Genomic DNA, 19,584 nt, shown 5'->3' with positions numbered 1-19,584 from the left:
GGATAAGGGCATAAAGGAACTATCAGTAAGGATAACCACTGTGTGTCCCTAAGGAGATGGCTCTTTTTCCCTTTGGAGGAATTGTTGCACATATGTAATGTGTATGCATGTGCAGAGAGGTAGGTTGAAGGAACAAAGGATGAGTTGAAGGATGTTCCTGATGTCCAGAAAAAAATTATAAGCTTTATATATTATTTCTACCACTGAAAAACTCAGCCATTCATATAATCATTGACTCAATATTTATTAATGCAATAATTTAATGAATACCTACTCTGCATCTCTTCTATATTTTAGGGATCCACTAGTACTCTCCCAGGCTATTGTGCTAGACAGACATATAAATGGATAATTGCAGCATGGAGTGAAAAAAGCATAATGATGTTGGTAAGTACTATGCGTAATAGTGGCACAAAGAAGGAAGTAATCAAGTTGTGAGATGGAGGTCAGCAAAGGCCTCTCAGAGAAGAAGATATTTCAGTTGGAATTACAAAGAGGAATAAAACTTAGCCCACCAGATATTCCAGGCAGAGAAAGCACTTGCAAAGACATGAAGGCCTGAAATGGACTGGCACATTCAGGACACTACAAATAGTCCGGTAATGGAAAGGACTGGTGAAGGGAGAGACTGAGAGCAATCAAGATCATGGAGAGATGTGTATGTCATGGGGAGTATACTTGTGTTGTTTTTGCCTGACCAACACCTTTTCCTCCTTAAAGTGATGATAGCACCCTAATTTTCTTTGGGGAACTACATTTTCCTGCTTGTGACCTTGGGTAGTCTATCTTTCATGGAAACCTCCTAGAGACAGACAATGACTCAAGTCACTGACCCTAGCTACTCAGTCTAGGGTTCTATCTTCCTTGACTACAGTGATCAGTTCAATGCACAAGACCCAAACTAGACCAACAAGAGCCCTTCCTGATTTGACATATGGAAATTGGGATAGAGGGTCATTTTTCCTTTAGAATCTTGAACTGCGTGGATCATGTAAGCCTGGAGTTGTAAATAGCTACCTTCTCCAGCTGACTACAAGTTGTCTGCTAAGTTAGGTAAATGCACTGAGGAAAGTAGAAGCCAGGGACAGAGAGCTAGAGAAAGAAAGATGGAGCCCTGGTGATATCACTTGAGCCCTGTACCTGAAGCTTTTGATCAGTTCCTGACCATGGGTTCTAATTGAGCCAATTTAAATTGAATTTCCTTCACTTGTACCAAAAAAGTTCTCAATATTAAACCATGCTAAGGACTTTGGACTTTGTTATCTGGGCAACGAGAGTATCTTCAAAGTCTGAGGCAGTGAATAGATTTGTGTTTTAGAAGCATATGCTGGCAACAGTGCAAAGAACGGGTAGGAATAAGGAAGGGGTTGTCCAGGAGCCCAGTTAAAAATCTAGTATGATATTCTAGATAAGAGACCAGCAAGGCCTGAACCAAGGCAGTAGTAGTGGGCATGAATAGGAAGAATCTATTTTGAGGAAGATTTAAGAGGTAATTAAATGGGTAAGGAGTGTGAGGGGGAGGAAGGGTTTAGGGATTATTCTTGGCTTTATTGCATGGATTTTTAGGTTGGATGGAGTTCTGGTCAACCAAAAGAGAGAATCCAAGGGGAGATAAATATTAGGGGTTGGAGGAGGTAAGTTCATCTAGGGAACTTTTAAACTTAAGATTTTGTGGCACATCCATATGGAGATGTCCTGGGGGCAGTTAGTTATATAGTTCTGACACTTGGGGATAAGATTTGGGCATGAGATCCAGACTTGGACGTCATCACTATACAGATAATACCAGAAGCTCTTGATGTGGAAGAGATTACCCAAAGAAACTGAGGAACGAGGAGAAAAGAAGACCAAGGACTGAACTTTGAGGAATGACAGCTTTTAAGAGTGAGCCTGTAATGGAACTGGAAAGGAGATGTCAGAGAGATGAGGGAGGAATCTTGAGAGAGTCATGTTCCAGAAGCTAAGCTACTGAGAGAGAAGTAGTCAATGGCATAAAATACCTCAGAGATGTCAAGTAAGGTAAAGACTGTGAAGTGTCCTTTATTTGACTATTTGGAGGTCTTCTGTGACTGGAGCCTAAGCACTTTCAAGGGAGTACAGGAGCCAGAAAGACAAAACTTCATAATCAGAGTAAATAAGAGAAAGTGTTTCCATACAACTGTACCTTCCTGGTATTTTCAGACAGTATTGATTACATGCAGAATTTTGCTACCTGTTATATCATATGGAGGGCAGAGCAAGCAGAATTTTACAGAAAATTGTTAGTCTTTTATTGTGAACTCTATACTTCTGATGTGAAAAATATCTGGTGAGAACAGGGTTATGTCATAGACAATTTCAGAAACCCAAAATACATGTCTTTCAGAATCATCTAGTTGCTATATTTGTGTCTATTTAGACTGTTCTTCACCATGTCAGGTATCACCTGGCTCTCATTCAGGCTAAGCGCTTTAATTCTGATCAAATAATAACAGTTTACAAGTCAGAGACATCATTTAAAATGATGAATTACTATCTTTGGCTCAATCTAAGTTCACTTGAGCTGAGGATTAGATTGAGGTTTCTAGCTATGTATCTTAACACCCTCCTTAGAGATCTTGTGTGTGTAAATCACACAACCACAGAATTAGGCCTTAAGGTTAAAAAGATACGTATATATATATGAGTGACTATATATATATATAATTTTTATGTGTGTGTGTGTGAGGCAGATTAGCCCTGAGCTAACATCTGTTGCCAATCTTCCTCTTTTTGCTTGAGGAAGATTGTTGCTGACTAACATCTCTGCCAATCTTCCTCTATTTTATAAGGGATGCCACCACAGCATGGCTTGGTGAACGGTGCTAGGTCCACACCCAGGATCCGAACCAGTGAACCCTGGGATGCCAAGGTGGAGTACATGAACTAGACCACTATGCCACTGGGCCAGCCCTGTGAATGACAATATTTTTAAGACACTTTAGATAACTCTGGCTCTAAATGGAAAGTGCAGAGAAGAGAAAAAGAAAGGAGAAGATAAAAGATAAAATTACAGAAGAGGAAGAAAAGGGAAAAAAAAAATCAAAAGGTAATCTTCACCATGAGAGTATTGTCTAGGATCTCATGTAAAAAAAACACCTGAAACGAAGGCCTTTACAACAGCAGAAAACTTGGCTGCAGTATGGCCTCATTGCAAGCTTTCTACTCTCTCTGGGCTTTCCTAGCATAGGAAGTATGCAAAAAAATTAAATGGCCTCACTCCTTTAAAACTACCTAGGAGCCTCATGTCAAGAAAACCTGACTACCCTGAGTTTAAATATCACCACAGCAAGGAGAGCACATGAAAGGGTGAGGTCTCCGATCATTCTACCATTGATCCACCCACAAGTCACAAATTTATTAAATGTCTGCTTTCATGCAAGCACTGCACAAGGTCCTGTGGATAAAGAAGGCTTAGAGTCCATCCTCTAGAAGCTTAAGGATCTATTTTTTTATTTCACTTATTTGAGTGGATTCTGGAGCCTGAAGCCTACCTCCTTTAATTAATATGCTGCGTGACCTTAGACAAGTATTTCACCCACTCTGTGCCTCTGTTTACGGATCTGCAGACCAGTGACTACCTTGAGATCTGCTGTGAAGATTAAATGAACTATGGGGCTGGCCCCGTGGCCGAGTGGTTAAGTTCGCGCGCTCCGCTGCAGGCGGCCCAGTGTTTCGTTAGTTCGAATCCTGGGCGCGGACATGGCACTGCTCATCAGACCACGCTGAGGCAGCGTCCCACATGCCACAAGTAGAAGAACCCACAATGAAGAATACACAACTATGTACCGGGGGGCTTTGGGAAGAAAAAGGAAAAAATAAAATCTTTAAAAAAAAAAAAAAAGATTAAATGAACTAGAATATGTAAAGTACCAAGACCAGAGTCTTGCACAGAGTACTCACTCAATTAGTTGCTATTGTTTTATCATTATTAATGTTGTCATCAAAAAGAAAGGGGATTTTTCTTGGAATTTTTGCTTGGGACCCTATTATTTTATCTTGTCCAACTGAATGAAACTAATTACAGGTGCTGTGATAGAAGGACACACACTAAGCCCCAGATTATTGAGAAATCCTCAGCCTGGCCAGGCCCTGGTGAGTATAACTTCCAGTATCTCGACCTTTGCACTCTCTGTGGGTGCTCAGGAAATGAGAGAGGATTTATAGAATGTCCTCCCCACGTTTTCTAATTATGGTTTTATTTCTTGTCAAAGGGAGAATATTTTCCTACATGTCACATCCTCAACTTTGATATATTATCCAAGATAAGTTACAGCAGCAGCTCTTACTTCTCCAGATGTTAGCTCCTACTTGGGTGGCTGAATAGCTTTCATCCTTGAGACCACAAAAAGTCTCATCTTCAGAAACAATGCTATGATGCACTAACAACACTAAATTAATTTCCTGTCTTGGGTGGGTCCAGAGCATTCCAGTAAGGTCACAAGTATGTTATGGACTGTGAAAGAGTAGAAAATATGCTCCCTTCTTTTGCAAGCTTCCCCAAGATCCATGTGAATGAAGCACACTGACCTCATGCTTTCATGTAAAGTATTATTGATATCAGAGCTGGCAGAGGAAAAGGATGACTGGGCCAGGCAAGGACTGAGCAGGGAGGCGCTGTTAGCATATTTTGACATTCGGCCTGTCTCTGGCTGAGAACCTTGAAGATCATCCATGCTTATCCCTCTGAATATAGATTTCTTTTCCTTAGGAATAGAATTTTCAGCAGGACACCCATAAGCAAGCTGTGACGTGCACTCATAGCCAGCAAGTGGCTCTCTGAGGGTTCCACCCATCATGATCATCACCGGGTTATCTTTGCATCTTCCCTCAGTCCTGAGTCTCTACTCCACTCATTCTAGTTGTCTGACGGTACAGGCTGCACAGAGTCAATCAAGCAAGCATCTATCTATAGGGCCCAGTTATGGGCCAAGTGCTATGTATCTTCTTCTTTTTTTTTCCCTAAGGATTGGCACCTGAGCTAACATCTGTTGCCAATCTTCTTCTTTTTTTTTCTTCTTCTTCTTCCCAAAGCCCCCTAGTATATAGTTGTATATTCTAGTTGTAAGTCCTTCTAGTTGTGCTATGTGGGATGCTGCCCCAGCATGGCCTGATGAGCGGTGCCATGTCTGCGCCCACGATCTGAACCAGCAAAACCCTGGGCCACTGAAGCAGACCATGCAAACGAACCACTTGGCCACAGGGCTGGCCCTTGTACCTTGTATTGTCCATGTAAAAGAGTTCTGTGACTTAGTCTCTTTCTGCCAAGTTTGGAAGACAACATGAGCATGTCCAAAGTGATTAAAAAGTTATAAGTATCTAAATAGTAATGCGAACCTCCAAGGTAGGAGTCCTACAGTAAGGGAATTCAAGGTTGGCTTTAGTTCCGTGATGGAAAGGACCTGAGCAAGAGGAATTCAGCTGAGCCTTGGAGGATTGGTAGGTTTAGAGAAGGGTGTTCCAAATAGTGGGAACTAAAACCACAAAGGCTGAAGTGTGCAGAGTAGGTGTGTGGGACTGGGGGAGGGGACTGAGGAAGAGGGTGAGGTCAAATGACAGGAGAATTGAGACTATTGAGACTATTATTCGGGGAGTTGCATAAAGTCAGTGAGGAACCAGGAGGAGCTAGATACTGTGTGTTGGGTGTTTTACCTTGTTTTTAGGGCTGCAGTGATGGCCTGGCACAGAAAGCTCTCATTTTTCCTTAGTCCTCTCTCTCACTCCCACCGCACACCAGCACCACAATCCATCGTGAAGAAGGGTTGTTCACACCAAGAATGGTGTGCTTGAACCCACCCTGTTGCTGACCAGGAACAAAGGCTCAGACTTTCAAGCACCCTTGTGCATTAAGTGCATGGCCTCTGCACACTGACCTCAGCTCCCAATGGGAGGCTGCTTTCTAGAAAAGATTTCACCAACTGCCTTTCTGCTTCAAGATGGTAAAACCAGCATTCAACTCTTTTGGTTTTAATTTTAGTTCTCGTTCAACACTTCCCCAGTGAAAGAGGCAAAAAAGAGAATTATCTTTCTCAATATTCCCTCTTCTCAGCAAAAATCACATAGGTCTTTTTCCCTTCAACAACCAGAATACAAGTTCTCACCTGCTTCTGGGTCCTGATACAATGCATAAGTAGGGTTTTTATGTATATTTCTCTGGCTGGACTGTGAGCTCTCCAAGGACAAGAGACTATGCCCCACGTGCCACATTCATCTTTGCACCCTAGTGCTTAATAGAGTGGCTGATGCCTATTGAATATTAACAAATAGAAAAGGAGAAAGATTCCAAAAGAGTTTCTAGCCTTTGTCCTGAAATTCTTTCTAGGACAAAGCAGATCATGAATGAATGAATGAATGCATGCATGCTTACTCCACCCAACACAGTGCCATTAAACTCCTTAAGTTTAGGTTAATGTTTCCTTTAAACTGAAAAAGATTGGATGTCCCCATTAAATCATGAAGTCTTTTCCAAAATGCCAGCTAGCGATGAGCAAGGTCTTATACTCACACAGGGTAATTTTGCTAAAGAGGAGAGCGCAGGTTAGGTTAGAGTTTCAGGTATTTATTGGGAAATTACAAGATGGTGACACCACACAATGGACTGCTTTATGTGTCTCATGTGATGGAAGGAAGGGCTCAGATTATGGGAAAGGGTGCTAAGGAGGGAGATGAAAGTGCACAAAAGACCACATTACTTCTTCCTCATTTGACCTTTAGTTAATTAAGTTGCACAATTTTGCCACATTCAAGGAAGAGACCATGTTCTTATCCCTAGAAAACCATTCCTTCCCTCTAAATACAGAATTTAGCAGTTTTTCCAGAAGTTCTTGTGCACATCAGGCTGAAGTCTTTTTTCTCCCCCCTAAAAAAAATTTCTATAGAGAAAAGAGAAAAATGAGCATTCTAAAATCAAATAGGGACCTAGAAGAGGAAGAACAAGACACTACTGGATTTATTAAGAAAATGTGTGTCACAAATAAATTATTAAGAAACTGCAATATTACCTTTAAAGAAAATTCCCCAAGGTCCCTAAAAAGTAGCTAGGATAAAGGTGACAATTTGGTGGCCTTTTCTAGAGGCCTAGTGCATAAACGTTAAGAAAATGCCCCCAAAGCACTTGCATAGCTTTCTCCAACATGGGTATTGCCTTATTTTTCTTTGGATTTTAGCACTTTTTATCACCAATTCGAGAACTAACTAAAATTAATTTATCTTGTCCAAATTTGTCCCGGTGTTTAAAAGGACACACCATCCAGTGGCATTGTATTTAGGTCGATCGGCAGTTCTGCCAAGAAGAGAACAGAAGTGAGGTGGAATGATGTAGTCACGGTGGCAAAAGAAATTCCTCAAACTGAAGACACACATGTCTCCTTTGGCTATCACACCATGGCAGAATCCTGAGCCTCATGCTTTTTAATAGCCACTCCCTCCACTCCTGCCCACAAGCACACAATGCACTCATACACCCTCACCTCTACTTCCTTCTGGGAGCCTTTCCTGCACAGCTCTCACTCACCCCTCCTTTCTAAAAACACCTAGAGATAATATCCACTCTGCATCTTATTGTCTGGCTCTTCTAGTGTTTCGTATAAGCACTCTCTGTCTCTAATCAAACTGCAAAGTCCTTGCGGATGAGGGACTGTGCTTATGTACTATTTTTCTTAAGACCCTCACCTGGTCCTTATGTTGTGTTGAATTTGTCCTAAGCACTTAGAATGTAATGGTTGATGGATTGTTCTAGATAGAACCTCTCATCCTGAAGGTCTGTTTAGTATCTCTATCTTAAGTGAAAATTTTTCAAACATAAAGTCTTCTGGAGTCCCCAAGAGAAAAGAGAGAGTAGAATTTACCATCACTTTCCCTAATGCAGCCAAGGAAAAAGTAACAAATTATACACAAGGGCAATTATAGGGAGGTTTCTCATCCAATCATATTTCCCCCTCTGGAATATATCTCCTGCGTCATGGATTGACTGTGTCCTTGAGATCCAAAAGGCCAAGAAGTTGTCCCACAACATCAGAAAGAAAAGAAAACAGATATTTTTCCTCAAAAACTTTGGTATTAACTCCATAGGGGGACACCTTGGTGTCAGAAATCATGTAGAAACTCCATTTCCTGGTGATTACAGACATGTTTCATCGGTGGCAGATTCCCAAAGGGTATATCTGTCTCCTTGATATCTCTTGAATTGCCTTCAGATTGCAAGCTTCTTCAGGCCATGGACTTGTTCCCATTGATTTTGTAGTTCCCTCCATTTCTCCTAGAGATTGATTACATGGTATTCAATAAATATTTGATTAAATGACACCTTCGTTTGTGATTTTTATTTCAATTACTGGTATGCATTATAATAGTTACTCTCAGTCAGGGCAATAACTCCCCTCTCACTAACGTGGTATCTTGAAAGGATTTTGTTCCTTAACTGAGGCTTATAATCTACATTGATCAGTGAGCTGACATAGCAGAAGGGTGAAGAGTTCAGTCTCAAAGTCAAACTACAGGAGTTTGTAACCTGGCTTTGCTACTTATTTCTTGCGTGAACTTGGACAAGGTTCTTATCTTCTCTATATCTCAGTTTCTTTATTTGATATGGACTTGTTATGAGGAGTAAATAAGATGATCTACATAAAGTACTTAAAACAGCACCTGGTACCAATTAAATGTTCAGTAGATATTAGTTATTGTTAGTCATTCTTCTTGCCCAGCTCCAGAGGGTAAGTCAGCCACCTGGAGTTCTGGACACCTTCTCTTTGGACTCTGAATTTGGAAGCTCCACTCTGAAACAGAGATTCTTTCCTGTACAAGAAGGAAATTTCCAGGGCCTCATATAGATGATTTTTTCTTAAATGTTATCTGATCAGACCAAAGTCCGATAGAAATACTTAGAATTGGATAGTATTTTGGAATGTGTTGTGATCAACATGACCTGTGAAAACAGCTGAGTGATTAACTTCTTGAAGTGGGTATCAAGAAATTGCTATCTTATTTCTGTTTCTAATTCTGAGACTGCACTGTCTGGAGAAATTACTTTCTTTTTGTATTTAGATTTTCCTTAAGATAATCTCTGAAAAATAATATTCATTCCTTTTCTACTGTTGGAGAATGTCCAAAAGCCCTCCAAGCGTTCCTTCCAAACAGGAGCTGAACACGAGGAAATAAAAACCCTTCCTGGTTTGTAGTTTCTCAAATCTATCTTTCTGTTTCTGCAATAAACTAATTGAGAAAGAAGTTGGATGATTTTCTCTCATCAAAACAGAATTCACAAAGAGGAACCTATTGCATGAGGGAAGACATTGTTTAATATGGATTCACTTTCAAGGTAGGATAACATTAGGTAGGAATCATTTTGTTGAAATTTTTCTATGACCTGAGTTAAGATTGCAAAATGCAAATCTCAAGTTATCCTGAGAACCCTCCACAAGGATGTCAGTGATTTTACAACTCTCATCCAAGTACTCTTGAATCTTTGGTTAATCAGAATAACGCAAACTTGGCCAATCTCAGAAGTCCCTGAGAATTCTGAAACAAATATTTCTTTTTTTTATTGAAATATACTTGATGTATAACATTGTGTAAATCTAAGGTGTACAACATGTTAATCTGATACATTTATAAATTGTAATATGATTGCTATTGCAGTGATAATTAATACCGCTATCACATTACGTAATTATCCTTTTTTAAGTGGTTGGAATAATTAAGTTCTAGTCTCTTAGCAAGTTTGACGATTGTAGTGCAATATTGTTGTCTATGTTCACTATACTGCACATTAGATCTTGGAGCTATTTACTACTCATTGCAAGTTTATGCTTTTGAACAACATCTGTCCTAATACAAATATTTCTGAAGGCATTCTTCACCACAGATAAGAAACTGTCTTGTTAGTGAAGAAACAGTAATAATAGCAAATGACATCCCAGCATATCTCTTTATAATTTATAAATGTCATTTTATATACCTTACCTCATTTAATCCTCACAATATTGGAATAGGTTATAAAAGATATAATTATCCCTATTTTTATACTTGAGAGGCCAGAAGAAGAGAAATCAGTAGAGATGATAGGGAATGGATGGCCACTCATTCATTTATCCATCCATTCATTCAATAACCACTAATGAATAATTACGTGTGCCAAACTCTGGGAGGATATAGCAATAAACCAAATCTTTACAAAACCTATAGCTTAATGAAAGTAACTGACAGTTAAAAAGATAATAACAATAAAACAAGATAAATGTTGGGATATGAATCTCTGAAATCAAAGAGCAGAGAACCTACTTTAAAGGTTGACAGGCCTCCTCAAGGAATTTATATTTCAGCTGAGATAGAAGGGATGAGTAAGGAGTTAGTCAGCTAAAGCAGAAGTGGGAAGGAGTACTCCTGGGGGACAGAACATCATGTCCCAAGGACCGAAGTTGAGTGAAGACAAATAGTACTCATCAAGAAACCAAAAGAATTTTGGCATGATGAGTGTAAAATGCAAGATGGAAAAGTCAAGAGATGAAGCTGGAGAGTTAGACTAAGGACCAAAATCATATAGAACCTTGTAATTTATTTTAAGGGCAATGGCAAGACTAAAATTAGGGTAGCATAAAAAAACTAGGACAGTAAACTATCTTGGAGGTAAAGGACCAGGGAGAGTTTCAGGAATATAGTCAATCACATTAATCTTATAAAGAAGTCAAAGAATAAGAGAATTGAGAATAAGCCATTTGAGATGTCATGGATGACCTTAACATTTCCACTTTGATGATGGAGGTGGAATACAAGCTCCACATACGATTGAAAGACCAGGAAGTAGAAGCAAAGGGTGTGTAGATTCTGGTTTGAAAAGCTCAATTCCTCTATTGCTAGAGTCTAGGTACCAGGATCAAAGAAAGTTTTTTCAAGATAAAGACATTTAAACGTGTTTGAAAGCACAGGAGAAAGGTTGGGTATAAAGGTAGAAATTAAAGATATCTTGAAGTCATTAAACACTAAAGATGAGGTAATGCACATCATAGTGGCTATAGTTAATAATACTGTATTGCATATTTGAAAGTTGCTAAGAGAGTAGATCTTAAAAGTTCTCATCATAAGAAAAAATTTTTTAGCTGTGTCTGGTGAAAGATATTAATTAGACTTGTTGTGATCATTGTTCCACTATACATACAAATATTGAATCATTATGTGGTACACCTGAAACTAATATAATGTTATATGTCAATTATATCTCAATTAAAAAAAGGTTAAGGAATTGGAATACATGGGAAGAGTTATAATGAAATGCCCAGGTGAGCAAGAAGGCTCAGAAAAAGAGCTGTGTGCATATTTTTAAAGCCCAAGTACCAAAGCCAATCCTACTCATTGCCCTCTCCCTGGCTACTTGCTTACTGGTTATCTATAATAATACTCCTGAGAAGCTTTGTCTTTTTATCACTTGGTCTATCTATAGTGGGACACTTTCATGTTGGACCCAATTCATTTATCTTCATCTTTGAGATGATGTTAAGGTGATATTAAGAATTGTTAAGTCTTGGGGTATGGAAAGACAACATAGAAAATAAATTCTGACAAATAAATATAGGCTTCTCCATCCTGTGAAAAGGGGAAGTGCTCATGTGCTCATGTGCTCATGTGGAAAGGTCTTCAGAATTTGAAATGAGATGAGTCAGGCTCTTTTCTTTCATCATTGCAATAACCAAAATGGAAAGTTCTCAGATCATCATCTTCCGTAGGGCATTATCAATCTTTCATCAAAAAGTAGAGACCTCTCACAAGCATTGGCAAGAAAAATAAACCACGTAATACTTCTTCCCCATGCCACCAATCCAATAATAGTAACAAAAAATGCCAACAATGGAGCTTTTCTTAGACATTTCAAGGGATTATGGAGTCAGATACCCTGGAAGATCCCATCTCAAAGTATTTCAAGACCTCTTACATCTATAAGTGCAGATTCTTCTACTCCTGCAGCGGAAAAGTAGAGGACAAACCTACATCTTATACAAGCCATAGGCAAAGGATATTGGAAAGAAAATTGATCTATTTGTACATGCCGCAAATCTGGGTAGTGAAACTTATCCAGAAGACTCATTCAGTATTCTAAATATCCTCAACATACTCAAGCAGTGGGCCAAGATCAACAGTGTGAAGTTTAACTGGCACAAATATTAATTCCTGAATCTAGGGTAAATACCAGGTGCGCACATGAACAAAATAGAGGTGACCTGAGAAAAAGATCTGGGTGTTTTGGTTGATCTCGAGTTTAAGACGAGCCAGCATAGCTACTAACAGCGTCCACTGCTACTTTAGGCATACTAAAGAAGAATAGTGTTTTCATTGAGAGAGCAAATTATCTCCCTTTTATACAGATTTATACAGATCAGCCCCATTCCAAAGTGCTTTATTCCAGTTTAAGTATAACCACAACAGGACTGCAGGCAGGGGCAGGACAGCTATGATCATATTTACATACCAATTTATAATATGCAAGTCTGACACACTCTCTGATATTGATGTTGACCCCCATAATCATCCTATGAGATAAATGCTATTATATCCATTTTTATAGATGGTAATGCTGAAATTAAGTGCCTTCACCAAGATAGCATGGTTAACAAGTGGCAGAGCCAGGTCATTGAGTCCTAGACCTCCATTCTTTCATCTGCACCATCCTATAATGACTGTGATGTTTGGCCTAGGGAGAGAAGATTTAGTGGTTCTTGTTAACACTCTTCAAAAATTGGAAAGATCATTATATGGGAAAGGGGTTAGACTTACTCTGGAATGAGATAGTGGATAGATGTTAAGAGAAAGGGATATCAGCAAAGATGGGAAGACTGTCACTGAAGTAGTAGAAAGCTGAAGAAGGAGAATATAAGACAAAGCCAATATAACTAAAGGGGGTCAATCAGTAGACTAAACTGTATTCCCTAATAGATCTTTGATTTTTTAAATAGCTTCAGACAAAGTTCGTGAACATGAGTTTCTGCAAATTTTTCCTTTACTCTCATTTTTTTTCTATGAAATGTTCTTTATTTTCATTATGAAAGCAGAAGTGGAAAAATGAGAAGGAGGATAGGTTAACAATAACTCTGGAAAGGGAACCACTGATAGTTCCATCTGCATAAAACTTTAAGATTGCATCAGCAAAACCTTTTATGGAACACACCAATTATTCCCACCCCATGTGAATGAAGACAGGGAGTAAAGGATGAGAGGCCAATCTTTTTTCAAGGTAATGTTTGTTTCTAGCAGTGCTGTACCCTTCCACATGCTAAAAATTCATTCTAATCCTTCAAAGTACTATATAAAATACCAAATCAGTGTTTACTCTCTCTACCTAATCCCAGTAATAGAGGATATCAAGACATAGTAGAAAAAGCACTGACCTAGCACTGACCTAGCAGTCAGAAACTGCTTCTAATTCCAGTTCTTTTAGGTACTACCCCTTGACTGGCCTTGGGCAAGCTTGCGCTCACATTTATCTTACACAATGGGGCTCTGTGACACCTCATGTAGAATTTATGAGTGTATACTGTGTAACATGGATTAAGAGTACGTGCTTTAGTATCAGACAGACCTGGTTGTAAGCAGTTCCCTGCTACTTAGATGTCTTCCCTTCAGCACTTTACTGAATTCCTCCAGCTTCAGTCCTTCATATGCTAGTTAAAGTTATGAGTATGAAAACACATATGAGATTATCATGTAAATCCAATGAAAGGAGTCACTGGTCATAATCCCTATATTTTGGAGAAGGCATATTTCAAAAACTTTGAACAAAATTAGACAGAATTCAATGAAGTACAAATGGAAGAGGGACAGCGAGCAGATCAAGAAAGATGGGAAACTGTCAGAAAGAAATTCCTGACACTACAATAGCATATCACCCAGATGAGTAAGTAAAGAAGGGTGTATAGAAGGATATATGTGGCTACAGAAACAGATTTTCTGATGGGCTCACACCCAGCAGTGTAGAAACAAAAACTGGGAGATGGGGCACACAACCAAGACAATTTCAAAACAGTGGCACAAACCCCCCAGAATAGAACCAGGAAAGCTATAGCCCGAAATGAACAAGGTATGTCAAAAGAGAAATTCTGAAGCAAGAAAATGTTTGCTTTACTTGTGCTTTTGTTTCTTACCTGTTTGTTTAAAGAAGACTAACAAGGAAAGGATAAGAGCCTGATTCCTTGGGCATAATAGTGTCACATTAACTTTTATGACAGAGAAACTTGAGTTTCTCAGGAACTGTTTTGCTTTCTGCCACTTTCTGTCTGTAATATTAGTGAACACCTGCTACGTGCTGAGCCTTTTTTAATGAGGAGATATAATCTCTTCTGGCAAGAGGTTGATAGCCCAGGAAGAAGATAGGCATGCAAATAAATGAGTATAAAATATATAATAAAATATACTAAAATAATTACAGTAATAGAGGTGAGTACAAAACCCAGGGAAAATATAACTTAAAAAAATACCCAAATCTGCATGGGGAGTCTAGAAGAGGATTCACAGAAAGAATAGCATTTAGACTGAGACATCTGTCAATGAAATGCTGTACAAACTGGAAAGGGCAACACAGATAAAAGAAAAGAATATGCTAGAACTTCCTGTCATTTTGAATGAGTTTGGCTCTGTTGACTCTGGTGAATTTTTTCAATTTGCTAAAAAAATTTACTAAGATTTCATAATGCCCGGGAAAATTTTGAAGACAGTAGAGAACCAGAGAAATTTCAGACGACTAAAAATTGGTAAAAATTATTTAGATTTCCAATTTTAAGAGGAAAGATTCAATGAAAGACAGCATGGCTTGTTTGAAAGCAAGGGCTCTGGATTTAGGCTGCCAAGATAGAATTCTGGCTTTACTCCTTGCTATTGGGTGACATTAACCAAGTTACCGAGCATCTCTGTTCTTCAGTTTCCTCATCTGTAGAATGGGAGAATAAGAAGATACATTCAAAGAAGTTGTAGTGAGGATTACACAGAAGGTGCTTAGAAGAGTACCTAGCACATGGTAAGATCTCAATAACTAAGAGCTGTTTTATAATTCTACAAACTACACGCCAAAGTGGTTGGCCTCAAACACGCAAAAGATTCCAAAATAGAAGGTTTAAAAGACTCTTAAAACAGAAAAGGAAGTGGTGATATTTTAGGACCTGGGTGGGTTCACTAATAACAAATCATTTCGAACCCCCACACATTTCCTGTTTTGGCATATGTGTTTTGCTGGCATGGGAAAGGGACTTTGTAGACCTAGCACATATGGATTTTACCAAACAATTTTGCCATCCTTGTAAAAAAGATGGAGAAATACATACAGGTGTACTCGTTGATGTTCTGAGTAGTCACGTCCCTAACTAAGAGTCACTTAAAGGATCTTGCCAAGTACTCAGGAAAGGAGTGTACACAGAAGGCTTTGGTAATACACACAGACCAGGAACTGCGCCAGACATGAGAGAAACAAAGTAAAATCATATCCCTATTCTCAAGGTGGTTATAGCAGTTTAGGGAAAAAAGATTTTTATACAAATACTTACTGTAATAACATATACATTTCCAGTACATAGTACATAGGACAGAGTCGTCACTTCTGCTTAGGTGATTGTGGAAGGCAAAGAGATCACAGCAAGGAAGCTACCTGGACTAGTTTCGAAGGCTGGTTTCTTGACTGCGTTAAAAGATTTTGAAAGACACCTTCTTATGTTTTTTAAACTACAGAAACTTCAAAATGCACCTGATTATTTTAATGGAAATAATTCTATCCATTTATTGCTAAAACAAAACTATCCAAAATATTGAAACGAGTGTTTTAGCTATAACTAAAACCATCATTGTTACAACCATGTCTTATTGTTCAAGATCCACGTTTTCTTACTATCGCTCCTGCGGCAGCGCCTACCCTCCTCTCTACTGCTCCTGCCACTGCAGACCACTCACAGCCTGGACTAACCCAATAGACTCTTAGCTGGTCTTGCTCTGCCTCTCCCATCCATCTTTTACCATGCCACCTGAGCTGCCTTCTCTGAAACACGTCCCATCAAGCCATACGCTTCTAAAATAAAATACAAAAAGCCCCTAAATAGTAAAAGCAGAGATTCCTCGCAGCAGCAAAATAGCTGCTTGAGATTTGGCCACCTTTTTGTCCAGCGTCAGTTCCCATCTCCTATCTTCACACATGGCCTTCACCAGGCCATGAGATCACATGTGCTTTCCTCCACACTTCCGTGCCTTTGCTCACACTTCATCCTCTGCCTGGAGGCCTGCCTCCTACTCTTTCATCACACACAAATTCAAATACTTCCCCCTTTTCTCATTTGGCTAGAATTTGTTACTCCTTGATTATAGCCCTATGCTTATCATAGCACTTGCTTCAGTCTTTACCGTATTGGATGATCTAGCAGAAAAAGAATTGGGCTGGGATTTGGACATTCCAGATCTCAATTCCTACATCACTTCTTAAACTCACTGTGTCTCAGTTTCCCCATTTGTCAATAAGAGGTTTGGGATTAATTATCCTTGTATGAGATACCTTTCAACTCTATAATTCTGTGATTTGAATCCATCTCTCTCTCTTACCAAAGGTAGCTTCCTAAATCACAATGTCTGTCTTCCCATTGTCTGTACCACCTAGGTGCACTTTGTACCTAGGAAAACTTTTACAAATATTTGTGGAGTAAATGAATGAATGAATGATTAGACATTTTCTTTCTTCCTTTTTTTCTTTGAGGAAGATTAGCCTTGAGCTAGCATCTGTCACCAAACCTCCTCTTTTTGCTGAGGAAGATTGACACTGAGCTGCCATCTGTGCCCACCGTCCTCTATTTCATATGTGGCATGCCTGCCACAGCATGGCTTGATAAGCAGGGCATAGGTCCACGCCAGGGATCCGAACCGGCAATCCCTGGGCCACTGAACCAGAGCATACAAACTTAACCACTATGCCACTGGGCCAGCCTCCCTACATATTTTCTTTATATAAAATAAATTGAGACATCATTATGTTTGTAACTTAAAGTATATTCTCCATTTCACCATTTCTAGAGAACATCTAAGAAAAGGCAACTACTAAGCACAAGCCATAGACATTGAATCTTCTCAGCATTCATCATTCCAAACACCATGCAACATCAGTATGCAAATATATAAAGTGTGAAAAGGCTGAATGTGTACTTGCTTTCCAGGAGGAACTCGCTGAAGCTAAAAAACACCCCAGAAATTTAAAACAGAGAAAAGGCTACCTAACAGAGTTAGTTGTAAACTAATAACATAAAAATAATTGGCATCTATTGAACTTTCTATTGCCAGACACTGAGCTGAGCTTTTTCTATACATTCTTTTATTTTAATCCTTAAACTATCTTAGGCAGTAGAAATAATTTTCCTTACTTCCCAAATGAGAACACCTAGCCTCAAAGAAGTTACACAAATTTCTCAAGCTCACACAAAGCGTAAGCAGCAGAGTCAGGATTTAAGTTCAGGCCTATCTAAATCTAGACCAGCCTCCTAACCATAGCACTCAATTGCCTCCCATGAAATGATACAGACTAGAAAATAGCAGAGGTTTTTAAATATCTTGAAAAGATATCTTAGAGAATTGATGGACCTCATTTTGTTGAAAGAAAAGAGACCCATTTATACTAACTCAAGGAGAAAGAGTGGTTTGTTGAAATGATTCACAAGGCCTGGAACAGGAACTGAAATTATGTCAGCACCATCTCTGGGAATTGACTGTTTTCAATATTTTCTTTCCATCAAGCTGCATCGTCTCTCCCTCCCTCTCTCCTGTTCATATGGCAGTACCTGCTTTTTCTCTTACATCAGCTTTATTCTTCCTGCCTGTCAACAGCTCCATGGCATTGTTTAAATTCTTCTCCACTGCAAATGGTACTTTTCCCCCCTATATTCTAGATAAATTCCTAAGAAAGGGAATTGGATTTGCCCAGCTCATTGTATTGTCCAAGGCTGGCTCACACTATGTGTCTTGATCACTCTGCTGGGAAGAAGTTGCCCTGACCAGCCAGGATTAATCCCTAGTCTGCTTGCCAGGTAGATGCCTCTTTCTCTCCCTTAGTTCTGAGATTACCCTGAGATGACTCTCTACCACTCCTCAACGTTTTTCTTCACAACCAAGATTCTACAAAGAGTAGTATAACTTGTCTCACTTTCCGTATACTCCTCATCTGGCAACTATACTTCCCACTTGTTCCTCATTCCTTGAAATCTGTATTCTTCTCCCGTTATATCACTGAAAATGATCTTGCTAATGTCACCAACACTTATCTACCAGCAAAATCCAATGAGCAATTTTCAATTCTTATATTTGACTTCTTGGAGCCTCTAACATTGTTGTCCACTCCCTCATTCTTAATCTCTCTCAGCCTATTGCTGTGGACCCACTTGCTTCCAGTTGATCTCATTGTCTCTGACTGCCACTCTCTAGGATTCCTTTCCTATGCCTGTCTTCAAATGTTGGCGCTTGTTAGGTCTCAGTTGTTTTCTCCCTTTTCACTCTAAACCCTTTCTATAGTGATTTCATGCACTCCGGTAACTTCACCCTAAAGGCTGTTGACTTTCAAATATTCGTTCTGTCACATGCAACTCCTCCTGAATTCCGACTGCATCCTACTAATGCCCACTTGAACATTTTACAAACATCTCAAACCATACATTTATAAAACTTAAATGATTGTCTCAACCACCCCAAATTTTCTCTACTTTTTCCTGCTATATCCCCTAAGTGAAAACACCACCATCCTCTTCAGCAAGTCCAAGAAGGTCCTTCCTTTTCTTCATCCCTCACCTTAAATCAATCACTTTATTTGTTAAGACTCTGATTTCAATGAAAAGAAACCAACTAAAGCTAACTGAGGGAGGGGGGAGGGAATTTTTCATAAAGGGACAGTGATTTTCATAGAATCCAAGGACAAGAACACAGCAGGGTCTTATGGGTTGAGAACAGTTCAGTTCCTATCTTTCATTTATGCTTCTCTCTAAATATCTCTTTCATTCTTCTGTCTCAGCCAGATTGACTTTCTCTGATTCTTAATCCACTTTACAGGAGGAATATGAGCTACCCCATAGCTCCCAAATTTTTATCTTCTCCAGTCACCCTGGGTAGTTAATCCTGAACAAGTCAGTTCTGGCGAAGAGAATGGACTAACATGGTGAATATGAAGCTGCTGAAACACACTCTGTGGATAAGGAAGTCTGATAAGGAAATCATTTTGAGCTTGGCAGAAACCCAAATGGTATCTACCACAATCACTAAAGACCAATGATTTTTTTGTCATAAATTTTTCTCTCGATCTATTCCCTATCCCCATCACCAAGCCATTGTACTTGTTCAGGTTCTCCTTCACCTCTTTTGTGGACTAATTTGCTCCCATTAAAGTAAGTATCATACATGAACTCTTCTGATTATTTGTTTACATACCTGTTTCTTTGCTAAACTTTAAAGTGCCTGAAGACAAGCATTATATCTTTTCATTTTTGTATCCCCACTGGTACTTAGCATAATATCTAAGATATAATTGTCCCCAGGAAATATTTGTTCAATGAATAAAAGATGTATTTGGTATCTGAAGCC

General features: G+C 39.1%; 1 long non-coding RNA gene across 4 annotated transcripts in view; it reads left to right on the top strand.

Moving 5' to 3' along the window:
- LOC106838689 (uncharacterized) overlaps positions 1 to 19,579 on the top strand; it is a 275,810-nt gene extending 256,231 nt beyond the window's left edge. The window contains exons 4-6 of one of the 4 annotated variants that reach the window (XR_011498183.1): positions 298 to 387; positions 4,046 to 4,113; positions 19,057 to 19,579. This is a non-coding gene — a long non-coding RNA (uncharacterized lncRNA). Of the gene's footprint in view, positions 1 to 297 lie in introns of all 4 variants that reach the window. The other 3 variants (XR_011498182.1, XR_011498184.1, XR_011498181.1) reach the window with 3 other exon arrangements.
- Positions 19,580 to 19,584: the final 5 nt, after the last annotated feature.

This window comes from Equus asinus, chromosome 25 (genome assembly GCF_041296235.1).
Source record: "Equus asinus isolate D_3611 breed Donkey chromosome 25, EquAss-T2T_v2, whole genome shotgun sequence".
NCBI lineage: Eukaryota > Metazoa > Chordata > Mammalia > Perissodactyla > Equidae > Equus > Equus asinus.
This window is presented reverse-complemented; position numbering and strand designations above follow the sequence as displayed.